Raw genomic sequence first — 19,019 nt, 5'->3', positions numbered from 1 at the left:
CCTTCAAGGATTGAGGATATCAGGGATTCCCGAGAACCTGTATGACAAAAAAGAAAGTCCATATATGGATAGAAACTGAATTATCACTTACCTGTTCTACAGTGGCATACGGATACTCACATACATACAGCTGTTGATGGATAGAAAGCAGGCCTCACACAGTTGCAAAATGAAGTCAAACAGTTGTACATAGATAAAAAGCCAGCCACAGTTTCAGATAGAAAGAAAACCAAACAGCCAGAGATGCAGATGGACATGAAGACAGCCACACATTTGGAGATGGATGATGAGACTGTGTTGGGACAAGGCAGCCCATCACCGCAGTAAATTTGTATCTTTGTTTGAAGATACATTAAATGTATTATTGTAAACAGGTAACATGCTTTTACCTTGTAATCCAGCTGAAGTGAGTGAGCATTGGGTGAAAAAAGGAATGCAGAGGAAACCGCAGCACTTAACCCTTCTAAGATGGATACACTTTCAGTGATTGAGGACATCAGGGATTCCAGAGAACCTGTATGACAAAAAAGAAAGTCAATATATGTAAAGAAACTGAATTATCACTTACCTGTTCCACAGTGGGACACGGATACTCACATACATACAGCTGCTGATGGATAGAAAGCAGGCCTCACACAGTTGCAAAATGAAGTCAAACAGTTGAACATAGATAAAAAGCCAGCCACAGTTTCACAAAGAAAGAAAACCAAACAACCAGAGATGCAGATGGACATGAAGACAGCCACACATTTGGAAATTGATGATGAGACTGTGTTGGGGCAAGGCAGCCGATCACCAGTGAAAATTTGTATCTATGTTTGAAGATACATTAAATGTATTATTGTAAACAGATAACATGCTTTTACCTTGTAATCCAGCTGAAGCAAGTGAGCGTTGGGTAAAAAACAAAATGCAGAATGAGACGGAGCACCTAACCCTTCTTAGATGGATACACTTTCAAGGATTGAGGATATCAGGGATTCCTGAGAACCTGTATGACAATTCTGTTTCTATACATATATTGACTTTCTTTTTTATCACTTACCTGTTCCACAGTGGCATACGGATACTCACATACATACAGCTGCTGATGGATAGAAAGCAGACCTAACACAGTTGCAAAAAAAATGTCAAACAGTTGAACATAGATAAAAAGCCAGCCACAGCTTCAGATGGAAAGAAAATCAAACAGCCAGAGATGCAGATGGACATGCAGAGAGCCACACATTTGGAGATGGATGATGAGACTGTGTTGGGGCAAGGCAGCCCATCACCAGTGTAAATTTGTATCTATGTTTGAAGATACATTAAATGTATTATTGTAAACAGGTAACATGCTTTTACCTTTTAATCCAGCTAAAGTGAGTGAGAGTTGGGTGAAAAACGGAATGCAGAGGGAGCCGGAGCACCTAACACTTCTTAGCTGGAAACACTTTCAGGGATTGAGGATATCAGGGATTCCAGAGAACCTGTATGACAAAAAAGAAAGTCAATATATGTAAAGAAAGTGAATTATCACTTACCTGTTCCACAGAGGCATACGGATACTTACATACATACAGCTGCTGATGGATAGAAAGCAGGCCTCACACAGTTGCAAAATGAAGTCAAACAGTTGAACATAGATAAAAAGCCAGCCACAGCTTCAGATGGAAAGAAAATCAAACAGCCAGAGATGCAGATGGACATGCAGAGAGCCACACATTTGGAGATGGATGATGAGACTGTGTTGGGGCAAGGCAGCCCATCACCAGTGTAAATTTGTATCTATGTTTGAAGATACATTAAATGTATTATTGTAAACAGGTAACATGTTTTTACCTTGTAATCCAGCTGAAGTGAGTGAGCGTTGGGTGAAAAAGGTAATGCAGAGGGAGCCGCAGCACCTAACCTTTCTTAGATGGACACACTTTCAAGGATTGAGGATATCAGGGATGACAAACCTGTATAATAAAAAGAAAGTCAATATATGTATAGAAACTGAATTATCACTTACCTTATCCACAGTAGCATACGGATGCTCACATACATACAGCTGCTGATGGGTGGAGAGCAGGCCTCACACAGTTGCAAAAAGAAAGCCAAACAGTTAAACATGGATAAAAACCCAGCCACAGTCAAAATATTGCTCAAAACCTGTAGGACTCACCAAGTAATATTACAAGAGGAATACCCTTAAACATGTATGCATCCCCAATAAAACTTTAATATATATATATATATATATATATATATATATATATATATATATATGTATATAAATAAAAAAGAACACACAACTGCTACAAGGTGTACTCAACCAAAGATGGACATTAACATCTAAAAACTCACCATTAAGCACATTATTATATCATTATTATTCCAGATTATTGCTATAACAATCACAATCATCTCCAGCGTCACTGCCCTGCTCTACATAAATTGACAAATAAGAAGTAATTTGTATGCCTACCCGACTCAAGACAATGCACGCCAAACACTGGATCCCCTTTGTTTGCCAAAAGCAGAAGTGGGCTAGTTGCTAGTGACTTTGGAGCCTTCATTGTCCAGTAGAACATGCAGCGTTAACAACTATTTATCTAAGCTTATCTTAGCAACAAATTGCCTTTCTACTTGCCCATGCAATGTACTTTGAAACAGTAAAAATAAAAAAAATAAATCAAGCAAAGTGATAAAAAAAAAATAAGTACTGCTCACAGTATGTCTCAGTCCCACCAGGTGGTGACAATGACCCCTTTGTCTATGACGTGTATGATTATAAACTATGTTATGCACAGACACAGTCTCGATTCAAGCAAGGAAACAGCAGAAAATAACTTACCTGACTGGTGTGCTGAGGATATTTAGTCGGTTAGCAGACGTGAAAACCTGAAAACTGATGCTCCCAGGGCCTCCACATGGCCTCCACATGGCCTCCTAGTTAGTAAAGCAAAGGAATGTAAAAGTAACACACACAGCAGACAGCACAAGAAAAACTGGCTAAGATAAACAGGCCAAAGCTAATGTTAAAGAATATTAAGACATACAAGCAACATGAGAGCTCTAAGACTAGGAGAAGCTGCATGTGAACAAAGATCATTCAAGAGAACACACATTACATATGTTCCATGGAAACCAGCTTTCAGGGTCACGACAATGCTAGCAAATTAACCTTCAGCGGAGTGAATCAGGCTGTCTTACTAATGACCAGAAGAAACATTCAATCGTTTGTACATCAAAGCACATTTTCACTTGAGTTTGGGGAACTCTGTCAAGTAAGTTTCTTGAATGGATCAGCAGATATTCACTTTGCCCCTCTTCTCACTCACAACACTCAAAACTCTGAAACTACAATCCTTTTCTCAACATTTTCAGTCCCTTTCCATTTTGACAGGGATATTTAATAAAAATAACCAGAATTCCTACATCAGGTGTCATGGATGGTAAAAGACCATCTATAAAGTACAGAAACATAAAACACTCACCGAGATAAGGAGCTGCTGATGTTAGTTATAAAGGCATTAAACCTATCGAAGAACAGAGACAAAAGGAAAATCAATGACTAACCTCACCTTCCTCACTTTAAACGAATTGATTTATATTTCTCGAAACACACATGTAGCCCATTTTCATAACGCATAAATCATTAATGTGACACTGTCATAAGATATGCCTATTTTAAAACTTTTTATGTAATACTGATTCAGAGAAACATCCATAAAGCATATAGGTTTCTCAATCAAGTTGTAAAAAGTGCAAACAGAGAAACAAACAAACAAAAAAAAAACAAGAAAAAAGAGAAGCTTTCTACAAAAGAAGAACAGCTCAAAACTTAATATGAATAAAACATACACAAAGCTTAGTTGAATATATAAAGAAAGAAATGATAGCAAACTTACAATCTTAGAATCTAGTTCCTTCAATGACGGTTTTCATTCCAGAGGCCTAAAGTTAGCCACAACCAAACCACCTTGCTACTCTTGGATTCCCTCCTTTTGGCTTGTAACTTTTGGCATACATCCAATATACTGCCACATGGTGGATGGAGTAGGAATTACCATGAAAAAAAACATGGATGAACATAAATGGGCTTCGAGTAGACCCAAGTGGAAGAAATTTTATGCCAATATAGAAAATAGACAATAGGCAAGTGGCTTAAAGGTCCAACCACAACAGGCCCAATGAGACTAGGGATGCACCCATCAGATAATAGAATAGAATATTGGTCCCGATATTAACAAAATGAGTTGATCGGATATTGGATAATTAGGCTGATCCATGGGAATGCGATATATGTACAAAATCTGTCATCAATATTTTAAATAAAAATGTATAAAATCTGTATAAAAATAGAGGTTTTCCTTGTCACTGTCACCTTTGGCTTGTTCACTGGGGGTCTTAGGTTTTCATGTCTTCTTTTGTTGTTGATTTCTTGTCTTTTTACTGATTACTGATTCTGTAAAATAAGTTTGACATGATTTAATTTGATAATATAAAACTTTCTCCAGATTAATAAGGGCATGCAATTTCTGTCACTTGTCAGCACAGTGTTGATTTAACTGGAGCAGCCGGCTCAGTTAACTCAAAAGCCACGAAGAAGACGGGTGCACGGGGAATCCCTCACATGCAGCCAAGCTCACAAGGCCAAACTCTCTACTGACGGTTTGTCTCTCAAACGTGTCCAAAATCAACAGATTGCCTCTTTACTCACAAAATATTAATATATTCCAGATTTAAACTTAAGAGAGACAAAAGAAACAAAATCTGAACCACTCACTTGAAAGCTTTTGCCTGTAATATTGGACAACTGAGAGCAACAGGGATGAGGAACAACATCATATCCACAAAGCGAAAAGGGTGAGACTGGCTTCATCACTATCCTTTATTGTAATATCATAATGAAGCTTTTGTGTATATTCTGCTCTTATCTTACAGTTGTATGATGAGGTTGATGCCATCCATCCTCTGATGGTGTATATTTGTCACTGCTTCAGCTGAAACAATGCTGGGAGTTTTTCTCTAAAGGAGTCCTTGTTGATTTTTATGAGATGCTCAGCAAAAGTGTAAGCACACCATTTTCATCTCTACAAGCAGACCAACATAATACTCTCAAATGTATTGATGCTCCAAGAAAAAAGTTTTTAAGGGAAGGTGCTTCAGTGTGTAACTAATGTTACACTAAATTATGTATTCCCATGATGTTTTTGAAATGGGCCGTTGTAAGGGATTCCATTGTTTTGGAAAACTGGTAAAAGGGGGAGGCCAGAAAAGCACACAGGGGTTTAGACAGGAAATGGGACTGAGACATGGGCAGGACATAGAACGGGGCCAGACAAGAGATGACACTGGAGACTGGACAGGAAGTGGAACACGAGATTAGACAAAAGACCAGACAATGGGCATAGACAGAGACTGGACACATGACTTGATGAGAGGCTATACAAGGAGGCTGAAACAGGGACTGGACTGGGACTAGTGTTGAACACAATTAAACAAAAGCTTAAATATTTTTATTTAAGGTAATTTCACATTGTCTCCAGTTATAAACCCTTGAATACGAAGGTTTGTTTATATATTTATATATCCTGAACGAAATTCTGTCAAAATTCCCTCCTTAACCTGAAAAAAATATTTTTTGAATTGAAAACAATGAATTAGTTTAAGAAAAGAGAATGTTTACAACAATCTATGAGCTTAAAAGTAACTGAATGTATATAAATAACTAAATAACAGATATGAAAGAGAAATTATTCTATACTTAGTGTTGCTGGCAAATACAGTTTTGCGCTGGCGCTTATAATCTGACACAGGACATATAAATCTTTTGTTGTGATGGTGTAAAATATGTTGTTTCACCAGCTGTTTTTTTTTTTTGTAAAAGAACAAAAAAGAGAGAACTAAGCAACTCTACCAAACTGTCTCTTTTAGGGTCACTTTGCTGGTCCCAAGCCTGGATAAAGGAGGAGGGTTAAATGTAGAGTAGCAATTCCACCAATTACATTTGATTTGCTAACATTTAACAACAAAACAAAATAGGTTTATGTAATTCATGTAAAAAATATTTATGTAATGTGAGTCTAGACAAAACATTAAAAACTAAACCATTTCTGTAGTTCTATGCATATTTAGGGTGTTTACTCACAGTTTTCTCTCCCACAACGTTATTCCTTTATTCTACAGCTTCAAATACACGCGAATGGGCAATTATGCTAATTGAGAGATGACGTCATTCCGCGACTTATTGGACAGCCAATAGCTACTTTCCTTACTGAGGAGTTGGCAGCACTGTTTTGAAGGAGACGCGGAACTGCTGCTCGAGGCGTTATTCGACATGGTCTAGCGACCATTCCTACGTTGTAGTCTTTAATATTAGCTGTGTCTTATTTATCTTAGGGAGCAGAAAGCACAAGGATTACAACTGGCTGTGTTACTGTACAGTATTTTGACTCACTAGCTGCCGTTTGCGTTTCTATCTCCGTTTTCTCTCGAGGAAAATGGCGGACGCGAAACCGAGAAACGAGCTCTCCAGACGCTCTGCACGGAGCTCGTTCAGCTGGACCGGTAGATCGAGTTCCTTCGACGGAAAACGAAGCCAGAAGCAGCCTGTGACGCCTCCAACGCGGTCGTCTCAATTCCAGCACTACACCGAGGCTCGTCGTCTCCACTCCCACACCGGAGAGGGCCTGGGCGCGTCAGCGAGTCGTTTACCCAGCTCTTCGCGCTCCACTGCTGGCTGCCGGTCAGGTGCTCTACCGCAGAGGGGCCTCATCCGAGCCGGCTGGGGTCCGTCGTCCTCTCTGGGAACATCGAGAAGGTGCTACGCCAGGACTGGCTGTCCCTTCCCAGTCACACCGGTCAGGTTGGTGAACTGGATAGTGGGCAGAGAAGTGATTTACATGATTTCCTCGATTTCAACCATTTATGCAGTCATTTTATTCATCGTATTGCAGACAAACCCTGCAGTATCGAGACTCTCGACACAGATTGTTCCGGCTGTCCGAGTACAAGCAATCTAGCCTGTTAGATGAGATCCAGTAGTGGAGTTATGACTTCCTTATATATTTATATATATATATATATATATATATATATATTATTAAATAAATACTGTAGCTGTTACACTTATAAGGGAGCCAGTATGTTCCTGAGACAAGGAATACGCAGCTGTGATCATGTTAACCAGCAGCATCACAGCTAGCTTACTGTACTTCATGATGGAACATCTTAACAAGCAAACATCCATCACTTAAAAAACACTATTCAGAGATTATTCAGCATATCAGTCTTCTCCTGTGTTCTCATGTGTTTGTTGTAGTCCATATATATCCCTCTGGTTGCTCTCTATACATATCTCAATCAATCGGTTCATGCTAGTAGGCTGTTGAAATGTCCAGGTGGTGAAGCTAAGGGTCATCTGCATCAACCTGAAACTGTGATTCTGTTGAACTCCTTGCCTCTTTAAAGCTCTCTGGTACATTACAGACCCTGTAACAGTGGTCAGTATTGATCAGGTCTGGTCTTCAATATCTGACGCAGTCAGCTAAATACTTTTTAGAGAAATTCCTTTCTCTTTTTGATGTTCAAGATGGCATTTAAACAGAGGGAGACAGACACGGTACACAGTATCCAGTTTGAGACTCTTGGACATTTTCTGGAGTCTGATTAACACAGTTAGCTGTTGGCATGGGAGGGTACACACCTCTCCCCATGGAAATAATCAGGTGCCATTGCCTGGTCAATTTTAATCTGGTGTTCTGTAACACATTTTGAAAAATTGCACAAGCCTGTGTTTAAGGACTTTCTCTGGATAGTAGACTAGGTATAATGGACTGTTCTTGTCGTACCCTACAAAGATTCTCTTTCACATTTTGAATCTAGCTTCGTTATGCAAGGAGGCCATCTTGCTTGACCAGCATGTCCAGCTGCTGTTATAGAGGCAGTCCAAACTCCAAGATGAGACAGGATGGAGCCTGTGACTCCTCCAGCAGGGTCGTCTTAGTTACAGCACTAACGGTGCACCAGACAGAAGGAGGTCATCGTCTGCAAACCTGTGCTAGAGGGAGCTTTTCCCGGCCACACTGCTCCTCCACCAACAGACGGTTTTCACCTCTGCTAACCAGTTCGGCGTTTCTCAGCTCTTCGCCTTCATCTGTTTCGTCACCGAGGACGACTGCTCAGGCCAGTGTTTTTATTGTTGGAGATTCTATTGTAGAAGTCCCTACTTTATAGTGTTTAATATTAGCTTTGTCTTATTTACCTTTACTTTCATCTTTTAAAAGGTTAGGCCTTCTCCCTGTCAACATGTCACATGTTACACCATCTTAGTTTTTAGATGCGTAAGTTTATGCCTACTGTTCTCTTCTCTTTAGGTGAGAAACCCTCTTTTATATTTCTTTTATTTTCCTTGTACATCTTGGCATTTAAAATAATGTAGATATGTTGTATAATAACAGGGGTGCAGTGCGACTTCTCGCTGCTATGCTCATGCTGGCTAACGTTTCATGGCTCAGTTATACAGCTCTGGCAACAAATTAGACTACTTAGAAATGCAAATGTAAGGACAAAGATGTCCAAGTAGTCTAATAACTCAGCTTTGTTTTTATGAAATGCCTGAAATAAAATGGCTGCCATACACATAGAAATGCAAATGTAAGGACAAAGATGTCCATGTGTATGGCAGCCATTTTATTTCAGGCATTTCATCAAACAGCTGAGTTACCTGAATTTGCACAATATGAATGGTATAGTCACCCAACATCAATGTGAAAGACTAGTGGAGAGCCAACCTGTGATTGGCAGTGAAGGTTATTTCTCCATAGTGAATTTTGAATAAAGGAGACGGTCATTCGCATCACATGTGGTACATGGGGTGAAAAGAAATTGTAATATCAAGGTCCCAGTTAGCCCCAAAGAGGAATGCTCTCAAAGTTCAAATATAAGTACTTGGTTTACATTTTAATAACTTCTTTTGTATTGTAACTATTTTCTTGCATTATTTGAGATGTCCTTTCTTCAAATAACTGTTCCAAATAGCAATGTTTTATTTGGAATTTTGGGGAAATGTTGTCCATGGTTTATGAAACACAGTTTAAATATTAATTTCCATATACACATTGCCTATAAATAGTAAAACCAGAGAAATTGATCATGTAGGGTCGTCTCTTAATATTTACGGAGCTGTATGTTGGGTCTGGAATTGACTGGAAAAAGTAAGTAAATTGTTTGTTTAGCTTTTTGACAATACATCTTATCTCTTATCTCAAGCCAGTCAAGTTCCTTTTTAAATGGTGCCGCATATTAATATCACATTTGTTTCTGATGAGCTTTTTCTTTTTTTTGGTTTTATATTGTATGTTATTACATACAATAAAAAAATTAAAATAGTTGATTAAAAAAAATGAGGCCCAAAGAGTAATGCCATGATCTCCTGTTTTCCACATGCCCGTTTCCTGGATGTCACCAGACAGCTTCCCTTGGCTCCCTTGCGTGACCTCTTCGGCACCATCGTTCTCTGATATTCTCCCTGACGTACCGAGATCCTGAAGCAGCAAAGATTCTTTCACATTTTGAATCCTGTTTAAGTGTAGCATACTGATCCAAATGCTTTCATCTTTTAAAAGATTAGGTTTAATCCCTGTCTACGTGTCATATGGAGTTGGTTTGAAACTGCTATTTAAGCTCCTGTTTCCAATGACTGCAGCGGTTACAGCATATGACCAGATTTCTTTAGGTAAGTTGCTGCTAGCATGCACCTTTCTATATGAAATAGGGTTCTGTCTCAAATGGGTATCAATTAGATCAAGCGACCATCCCTACTTTATAGTCTTTAATATTAGCTTTTGTCTTATTTCTTATCTAGCTGTTGTACTCCTTAAGCAATCTGCTACCAGTGTTACTGTACAGTACTTTGTCTCACTAACCATTGTTGGCATTTCTGTTTGTATTTACTTCTGAGGAACATGGCTTTCAGGGCTCTCTGAACGCTCTGCAAGGTTGTCAAGATTGACCAGCATATCCAGCTGCTGTTGTAGTGCCAGTCCAAACTCTACAGATGGAAGACGAGGCTGGAGACTGCCTGTGACTCCTCCAACAGAGTCGTCTTAATTAAAGCACTACCAGCGCGCCAGACACAGAGGGTCGTCGTCTCCATTCCCGCACTGGAGAGCCAACAGAGGTTCAATTTATCAATCTTAACTTTTCATGTTCTCTGCTGCATCCTGTAACATGAAAACATCATAATTACAGTGACCAAGGATTTCATGCTGTGTTTGAATATTGTAAAGCACATTGCAGCCGCCACCACCACCACTGTAATCATTAACCACATTCAGGTCATAAAGCCTATTGTACTCTTTAATGGCAAACTTGGTACCGTTTTAGTGGCTATGTTAGTCACGTCCTTGGTGAGAATTCACAGAGGCTGGCGCTGTTTTATTCTAAATTCATGGTTTTTCGGTATTGCGATTACTCAAGCTAAAGTGGTCGTGGTGGCGGCTGTTACTCAGAAAGACAAACTTCACAAGCTATAGTGCAACTTTTATTTCTCCAGATCACAGTGAACTACACCTCCACTTCATAGTACAATGTTGTTTTCCCAATGTAAGAGAATACAAAAAACAACGCATGTCTTTATAAGACTTTCAAAACTCTCTCATTTATTAACAAAAAAAAAGCTTAAGTATATTCAGATAGAACTCCTTTTAACCATTGAAACAGGGTATACAGAAACGACACATCTGTTTTTTAATAGCACTGAAAAGCAGTATTATGTCTTTTTTAAATGTATTTTTAATCAAGTTTCCATTGTCCTACACTTGGGGCATGTAGTAACTTATTAGCTGATGCCCCCATTTTGGTAAGATCTGTAGGCTGTTCTTTTGTACTGTGCCACAGTATCTTTCAACTTTCTGTGATTTCTTTGATGATGCTGATCTCCTGCTTATCATCTGTGACAGACAAATATCAAATATCCTTCTTGAGTCCCACCATCTGAAAGATTTCCAAATGAGGCATTTCTGAACACCAATCAACTGAAGAACATTATCTCTGCCTAAGTGTTGGAAGTCTCCTTGGGTTTGCACACTATTCTGTGTGCTTCATGGACCGTCTTCACAGTTGCCTTTTTGAAGCTTGATGCCAAGTGACTAGCATCAAACATGACATCTGGCCTAATCTGTCTTGCTACCCAGAGAATTTGGCCTGTCTTTGACCTGAGTTGGTCCTTCTCTTCCTCACAGAGGGAGGTGTCTTTTTCCGAGGCTTGTGAAGGGTCCATGTGTATGGGTTGGATGTAATTTGTGGTGTATTTGTGCTGTTTTGTTATTAGTCATATGAAGTCATCTACATGACAGGCAAGTACCCCAATTACGGTGCAGTCCAGATTAATTTAATAGAAAGCGGCTGGGTCGACTCTGGACATGTTTCCTCCTGCTCTCAGCACGATTTCCTTCACTCTGTCGTACCAGTACAATGAAGAATCTCCTAGACCATACACACATTTTGTAATATGAATGAATTCTGCCCTGCTGACGCCGCCTTAGGGTGCACTCCATCCAATTAGTACACACTGTATCGTATGAACAACTCACTGTTCGGTTATTTGATGTAACCACTAGAAAGAGGCCTAGGATAAAGATATAATGCATCCATGTTCACCTTATATTAAAGGTATGCTTGCTGGTCATAATGTATTGGCAATATGTTGAAACGGGTCTATACAACTATGTTCTACTGTAAACTAACGTTTATATAGTCAATTATATAGCTTGTTTTTCATGAGGGTACTGTTATCAACCACTGGAATTAAGGGTCAAGGGAAGACTGTGCCTGGTGGGAGCAGTTGGCCCCCGTCCCCGTCCACGCACAGTTCTTCGTTTTGTTAAAGATACAAAGGACGGGTTTCCCTCTTTTCTGGTGAGAGTCGGCTAAGTGGAACTGCAGGTCCAGCTCGGTGGTTTATTGAGATGGCGGTCTCTTATCAGGATCGAAGGGCTCTCCCGATCCAGTGAGTGGTGAGTAACGGCAAGTCTCATTGCAAAACTGAAAGCATTCTGCCAAGTTTGTGTTGATTGTAAAATAAAGGGACCTTTTTGTACGGAACCTCTGGCGTGGAACCGGAGTTATTTGACGATCCTCCCTTTGGTACAAAATTTCATAAAACACACTTCCATAATGTAATTGTTTGTGCCCCAGTGGTTGTGCCTGTGTGCTCAGTTTGAACCACACGTTTCAGTTCCAGTTTCTGTCCCCTCTACGTTGTCCTCAGCAGCTCTCGTGTTCTCTTGTTTATGTACAATATTTGGGTCATTTTCTAATTTATCCTTTGTCACCTGGATCCTCACTCTCTGCATTCACTTTTCTGTCAGACATGGAGGAACCTGTAGCTGGGTGCACCACCTCAGACAACGCCATTGCACCATCCTGACCAATGACAACTCCTGGTCCTTTCTACTTTGGACAGTCCCCTAAAGAGGAGATCTGTGTGATGAAGCAGTTTCCGCTGTGCTCTCTGTATTCTTTCTGAACATTCTGCTTCAATAAAAGCCTTTCTACATGCATGTGAAGCAGAAGTGTGTTTTGCCGCTCCTTCTCTTTTTGTGGTGCCCTCTAAAGCAGGAGGCTTGTCAGTGTCCCAGTTTCAACCGTTACTTTTCTTTACTTTCATTATGATCTCAGTGAGCGTTTGGTTGTGCTCTTTCAAGTCCATTGCTCCATGGGCTGTATGCAGCTGTTGTCTTTACTTCTCTGTTGAAGATTTTTGCCATACCTCTCACTTAATCGTTGTTGAATTCTCCTCCATCATCACTGAAAGGTTTCTGAGGTGGACCATGCAGGCTAATCCAATCATGAACGAAGTGTTTCACCATTTTAGAGGACTTTGTGGTCAGAATGCTGCCTGCACTAAACTGAGAGAACTGGTCAATAATGTAAAGGCTTTGGTCTGGTCCTACTGTGTCTCTGACATGTTTCACATTTCATTAACAGTTCTTTAAAGAATTATGCCACATTCCATATCTTTATTGCCTGAGCTAGCCAGAAGCCTCTGCAGCCTGTCAGCAGAAGCATGTCCGAACTGTATGAAGCTTCATCAAGATTTATTTCAAGACTGTCGGAATTTTGTAACCGTGAGACTCAAGGCCTTTATTTTTATTTTTTTTATTAATTTAAAGTGACGTCTTCAGCAGGTGTCAGGATGCTGGTGTCATGAACTTGAATGTTATTCTTTCCATTGTCCATAATGTTCACACCATAATGACCAGAGCTTCTAAAGTCAAGTTTTGCATGTTGTTTGAACATCACTGCACGGTCATATCTGTCTCCATATCCAGCACTGTCCCTGCTTAATTCATTGATGCTTTACTCAAAAGTAAAGCAAAACCGATCAGATTGTAGCTGTGAACATCATTTATAGTCTTTAATATTAGCTTTGTCTTATTTATCTTTGCCATCAGTAACCCTTGAGCTATAGTTACTGTACAGTACTTTGTCTCACTAACCATCATTTGTGTTTGTCTGTTTACACTTGAGGAACATGGCTTGCAGAGTTCCTCAGACACTCTGCAAGGAGGCAGTTTAGCTTGACCAGCATGTCCATCCAGACCATCCAAACACCGACGGAAGACTAGGCTGGAGGCTCCCTGTGACTCCTCCAACAGGGTTGTCTTAATCACAGCCCTACCGGCTCACCAGACAGAGTGAGTCGTCTGCAGACCTGTTCTAGAGAGAGCCTGTGGGCGTCAGTGTAGCCAGGAAAAGCTAAGTGCCTCTCCACCGAGAAATGGTTTTCACTACTATTATTCTCAGAATAGTAGCGAATGGCTAGAACTCTTGCTTTTCTGTTCTTTTTTGTTGTTCTTAACTCTGATACTTGGGGCATTTACTGGTGATGGAATGGCTGTGATGTCTACTGTAAAACCATGACCACTTCCCTCTCCAGTTGCTTCCCCAATCAAAAAAAAAGATGAAGCAAAGCCACTCATCTGAACTCCCAAAAATGGCAGACCTGTATCGAGCTCACTGTGTCTATAGAAGCTCGAAAGACACAGCAAACTCCGAGCAGGTCCTCATTTTCAAGCTCCTGTGGTACCGGGATGGGCAGCTTCTACTGAAGGTAAGCAGGGCCAGCAGCCCCATCTCCTTCACTCCTCCCCTTCTAAGAGAAGAACGGCTTTTCTTCCTGTTCTCTGTGAGCACCCTGGGTTGTGGGTTGTTTGTTCCTGGTCAGTTTCTCCTTGTTATTTAAGACATTGTTTCATTTATCTGTTAATCACCACCCAAACCTCTCAGATATACTTTCCATCTTTTCCTGCTTATCCTGGATTACTTGTGCTAGTATTTATAAACGTCTGTGACTGAACTAACAATATTGTCTTAGAATGTCCAGTGTCTGAATTCACCTTCAAAGAGGGTCTTTTGCTTAGATATTTTCAGTAGAAAAAGAATAGATATTACGTTATTACAAGAATCCAATCTCTTGCCTACCAATGAGTCTAGAATGTCAAATAAATATTTTAAGGCGGCAGCGTACTCTTCTGCTAAGAAAGAGAAAAATGTAATCGATTAGTTATACAGGCGGCGACACGTCTGGGCACATTTCTCACATTATAGCAACTCACTTTTGTCTCAGCCTACGCCCCAGCTGTATTTGGGTCGTAGTTTTTTGCAGCCCTATCTAAATATCTCTCCATTTTGACTCTGTTACTAATTGATGCTAATAATCTGCAAGATCGCTCCAACGCAATTCTCTCTGATACACAAATCAAATCCACCTCTGTTTTAAACAAGTTCCTCTCTGATTTCACACTGGGTGATGTCTGGCCTGCCCTTAACCCATCATCCAGAAAATATACTACATTTTCTGCCAGACATAAATCATTCTCTAGAATTGATGATCTTACATTTTCCTCCTTACTACAACTGATGTATTCAACTGATATATCTCCTCTTTCGATGTCTGATCATTACCCTAATATTACGAAGATAACATTTCACAGTTTCACAGCATGCGCCCAGATGGCGATTTAACACCATGTTGCTGCACAATACAAAATTTGTTCTTCCCAGACTTAACGTTATTTGCCTCAATGATTCCTCCATCACCCCCATGAATTTCTGGAAGAAACGTGATTGTTATTTTGGTTTATTCGAGGAGTGGCAAGAGACCTATATTCAAATATTTAAACCTCTAACATTGTAAAACTGATGGGGGGCCTCTCGGCTCTGAACTTGAAATTATAGTCTTCCGTTATCACCACGGGTTCTAACCACTTGGCTTAATCCTGATGCGAAGACTTGCATGTAGAATGGCTCCCCATAGACTACAAGGCTTAATTTATTCAAATATCCCTCTAAAACATTGTAAATTGAGGTATGGACCAGTCATTAGTAATTTACTTTCTGTGTGGAGGGATGTAGAAATGATCATAATCTTCCACCAGGTGGCACTAAAACTCCCCCATCTTCCGTAATTATTAACTTCTTACGGCCAACAAACCTTTTTTCTTCCCTGTGTGGCAACGGATGAGACTGCACTCCGGATGTTTCAATGATTGCAATCTTTCCATAATTTACCTGGCTTTTTCTTTTCCCTTTGCTTGCAAATTGTTTCTGATGAGCTGGCCATTGGGGAGGGGTGCCTCGGGGTGTGTGGTGTACACAATCTCCCACTTTTTCTCTGTTTTATATTGTATGTTCTTGATAATGGATAATAATGAAAAATAAGTAAATAATGATCACCCCTCAACCCTCCACCGAGTCATTAATAACATAATAATCCATCCCTTTCCAATTTCACCCTAAAGATCTGGAACATGTAACAGATGACATGTAGTCCGTGCTCCGTTCTAGCCTTGACAATGTTGCTCCAATTTAGAATTAAATAAATTGAGTAGAAAAAGCTAGGACCATGGTATAATAACCAGACATGTTCTCTGAAACCAATCAATTGTAGCTGTGAACGTCAACAGTGACACGCAGAATTAGAATTTCTCCGTCGCAAATGGGTATCAATTTGGTCGAGCGATCATCCCTACTTTATAGTCTTTAATATTAGCATTTGTCTTTATCTTATCTAGTTGTTGTAATCGTTGAGCTATCTGGTGCCGGTCTTACTGTACAGTACTTCTTACTAACCATTGTTTGCGTTTGTGTTTACACTCCAGACGCTCTGAAAGGAAGGAGTCGAGCTTCACCAAAATATCCAGCTTCTGTTGTTCCACTGACGGATGATGAGGCTGGAGACTGCCTGTGATCTTAGTTACAGCACTACTGGCGCACCGGACAGCGGGTCGTCTTACCTCTGCTAGCCGGTGCGAGGTCCTCAGCTCTTCGACTTCGCCTTCCCCTGCTTCGTCACAGAGGAGACGTCCTCAGGGCAGTGTTCTCATTGTTGGAGATTCTACTGTAAAACGTATCAGGGCCCAAAGAGTAACGCCACGGTCTCCTGTTTTTTTCCAGGTGCTCGTATCCTGGACATCGCCAGACAGCTTGGCGCTGCGGCTGCGTGACCCCTTCAGCACCATCGTTCTCTACTGTTCTCCCCGTTTGACGCAGCAACATCCTAAAGCAGCAAAGATTCTCTTTCACCTTTTGAATCTAGCTTCTTTCCGTCATGTCTGTAAGTGTAGCCTGCTGATCCAAATACTTTCATCTTTTGAAAGGTTAGGCTCTCTCCAAGCCATTTGAGCACCTGTGGCTAGAATTCTTAGGTAAATTGCTACGAGCATGCACTGTGAGTTTATTTTTTGTGGATTTTTATTTCATGTTTTTCCAGGTTATTACATATTTGACTGCCTGGGGAATAGGAACATATGGTGGGTTCTTTACCTTTAAACAATGGGGTCTGTCAACACCAGCGATATCAGCATATGGACATCAAAGGCAATGAAAACCAGCGTGTTTCGGTAAATGGACATCAAAGACCATTGAAACCAGCTTGATCAATGAGTGAATGTAACGTAGTACATGTTCATCATGTGTTTGTGGAGTATAGAAATGTAACAGTTACACTATATGAGAGGGTTTTTTCTCAGACTCGTTTCTGAAGGCTTCCGCCGACATTACATTTACTGCAGGATTAAAGTGTGTGTTTCTACATTCTTAAGGCTCACCCTACAGATTTAGAGGGTGTAACGGAGGATCTGTAGACTTTGAAGATTGCGACATTGTCAAGGCTAGAATGGAGCAGTCAGAATCAAAGAAATTTGGTAGAAAAAGCTAGCACCATGGTATAATAACTAGATATGTTCTCTGAAACCAGTCATTTGTAGCTGTGAATGTCAACAGTGTCCCGCAGAAAAATAATTTCTCTGACTCAAATGTTATTAGTTTGGTCGAGGGGTCATCCCTACTTTATAGTGTTTAGTATTAGCTTTGTCTTATTTATCTTCGCCAATCGTAATCGTTGAGCTGTCTGCTGTCTGTGTTACTGTACAGTACTTTTGTCTCGCTAACCATCGTTTGCATTCCTGTCTCTGTGTTTACATTTGAGGAACATGGCTCGCAGCGCTCTCCAGACGCTCTGCATAGAGGCCATCTAGCTTCACCAGCATGTCCAGCTGCTGTTGTAGCGGCAATCCAAACTCCACAGACGGAAGACGAGGCTGGGGGCTGCCTGTGACTCCTCCAACGGGGTCTAACCAGTTCGGGGTTCCTCAGTTCTTCGACTTTGCCTTCACCTGCTTAATCACCAAGGACGACTGCTCAGAGCAGTGTTCTCATTGTTGGAGATTCTACTGTAAAAAACGTATCAGGGACCAAAGAGCAAAGCCACGGTCTCCTGTTTTTTGAATCTAGTTTCTTTCTGTCATGTCTGTAAGTGTAGCCTGCTGATCCAAATACTTTCATCTTTTGAAAGTTTAGGCTTTCTCCCTGTTAAACATGTCATATGGAGTTTGTTTCAAACAGCTATTTTAAGCAACTTTGGCCAATGACTGCAGCGGTCATCACAGCATGTGTCCAGAATTCTTTAGGTAAGTTTCTACGAGCATGCACTGTTCAATTTTTTTCTTTTAAATAGATTTTCATTTTATGTTTTTTCCACATGTTGTTGTTGTTGTTGTTCTTATAGGAACATATAATGAGTTTATTACCTTTAAACAATGGGGTCTGTCAGCTTCACACCAGCCTCACCACAGTGGGCTCTGAAAATCCGCATTATCAGCATATGGACATCAAAGTCGACTGAAACCAGCCTGATCAATGAGTGAATGTTACATTTCTTTACTCCACAAACACATGATGAACATGTACTACGTTACAATGACACCATATGAGAGGGTTTGAAGGCTTCAGCCGGCATTACGTTTACTGCAGGATTAAAGTGTGTTTCTACATTCTTAAGGCTCACTCAGAGTTGATTCTTTTAAGTGCAGAGAAGCGAATCCGACTAACACAGTTTTGGAGGTTCCACCGAGAATCTGCCAAGCATCGCTCAGTATCTTTTACAGTTTCACCCTTTAGTTTTCAGGAAGTTTCGTCATGTCCTTCATGAGAATTCACAGAAGCCATCGCTTCTTTATTCGAAATGCATTTGCTCTCCACAGATTTTAGCTAATGAGGTTACTCACGCAGAAGTGGTTGTGGTGGAGGCATCGGCACAATTTTTAGTTCAGTTCTATGCACAACCCAAACCCAACCCAATACCCATGGTATAATGACCAGACACGTTCTCTGAAACCGGTCACTCGTAAGTGTGAACGTCAACATGCAGAATCAGAACTTCTCTCTCAAATGGTGTCAGTTCGTTTGAGCGACCATCCCTACTTTATAGTTGTAATCCTTGAGCTGCTATGTCTGACTGTAGAGTACTTTCTCTCACTAACCATCGTTTGCATTTCTGTCTCTAGCTTGACCAGCATATCCATCTGCTGTTGTAGAGGCTGTGCAAACTCCACAGACGGAAGACAAGGCTGGAGGCTGCCTGTGACTTCTCTAATGGGGTTGTCCTATTTACAGAACTACCGGCACGGGAAAAGCTGTGGGCTCCTCCACCAACAGACGGTTTTCACCTCTGCTAACAGGTTTGTGTTCCTCAGCTCTTT

This window comes from Salminus brasiliensis, chromosome 19 (genome assembly GCF_030463535.1).
Source record: "Salminus brasiliensis chromosome 19, fSalBra1.hap2, whole genome shotgun sequence".
Classification (NCBI taxonomy): domain Eukaryota; kingdom Metazoa; phylum Chordata; class Actinopteri; order Characiformes; family Bryconidae; genus Salminus; species Salminus brasiliensis.
This window is presented reverse-complemented; position numbering follows the sequence as displayed.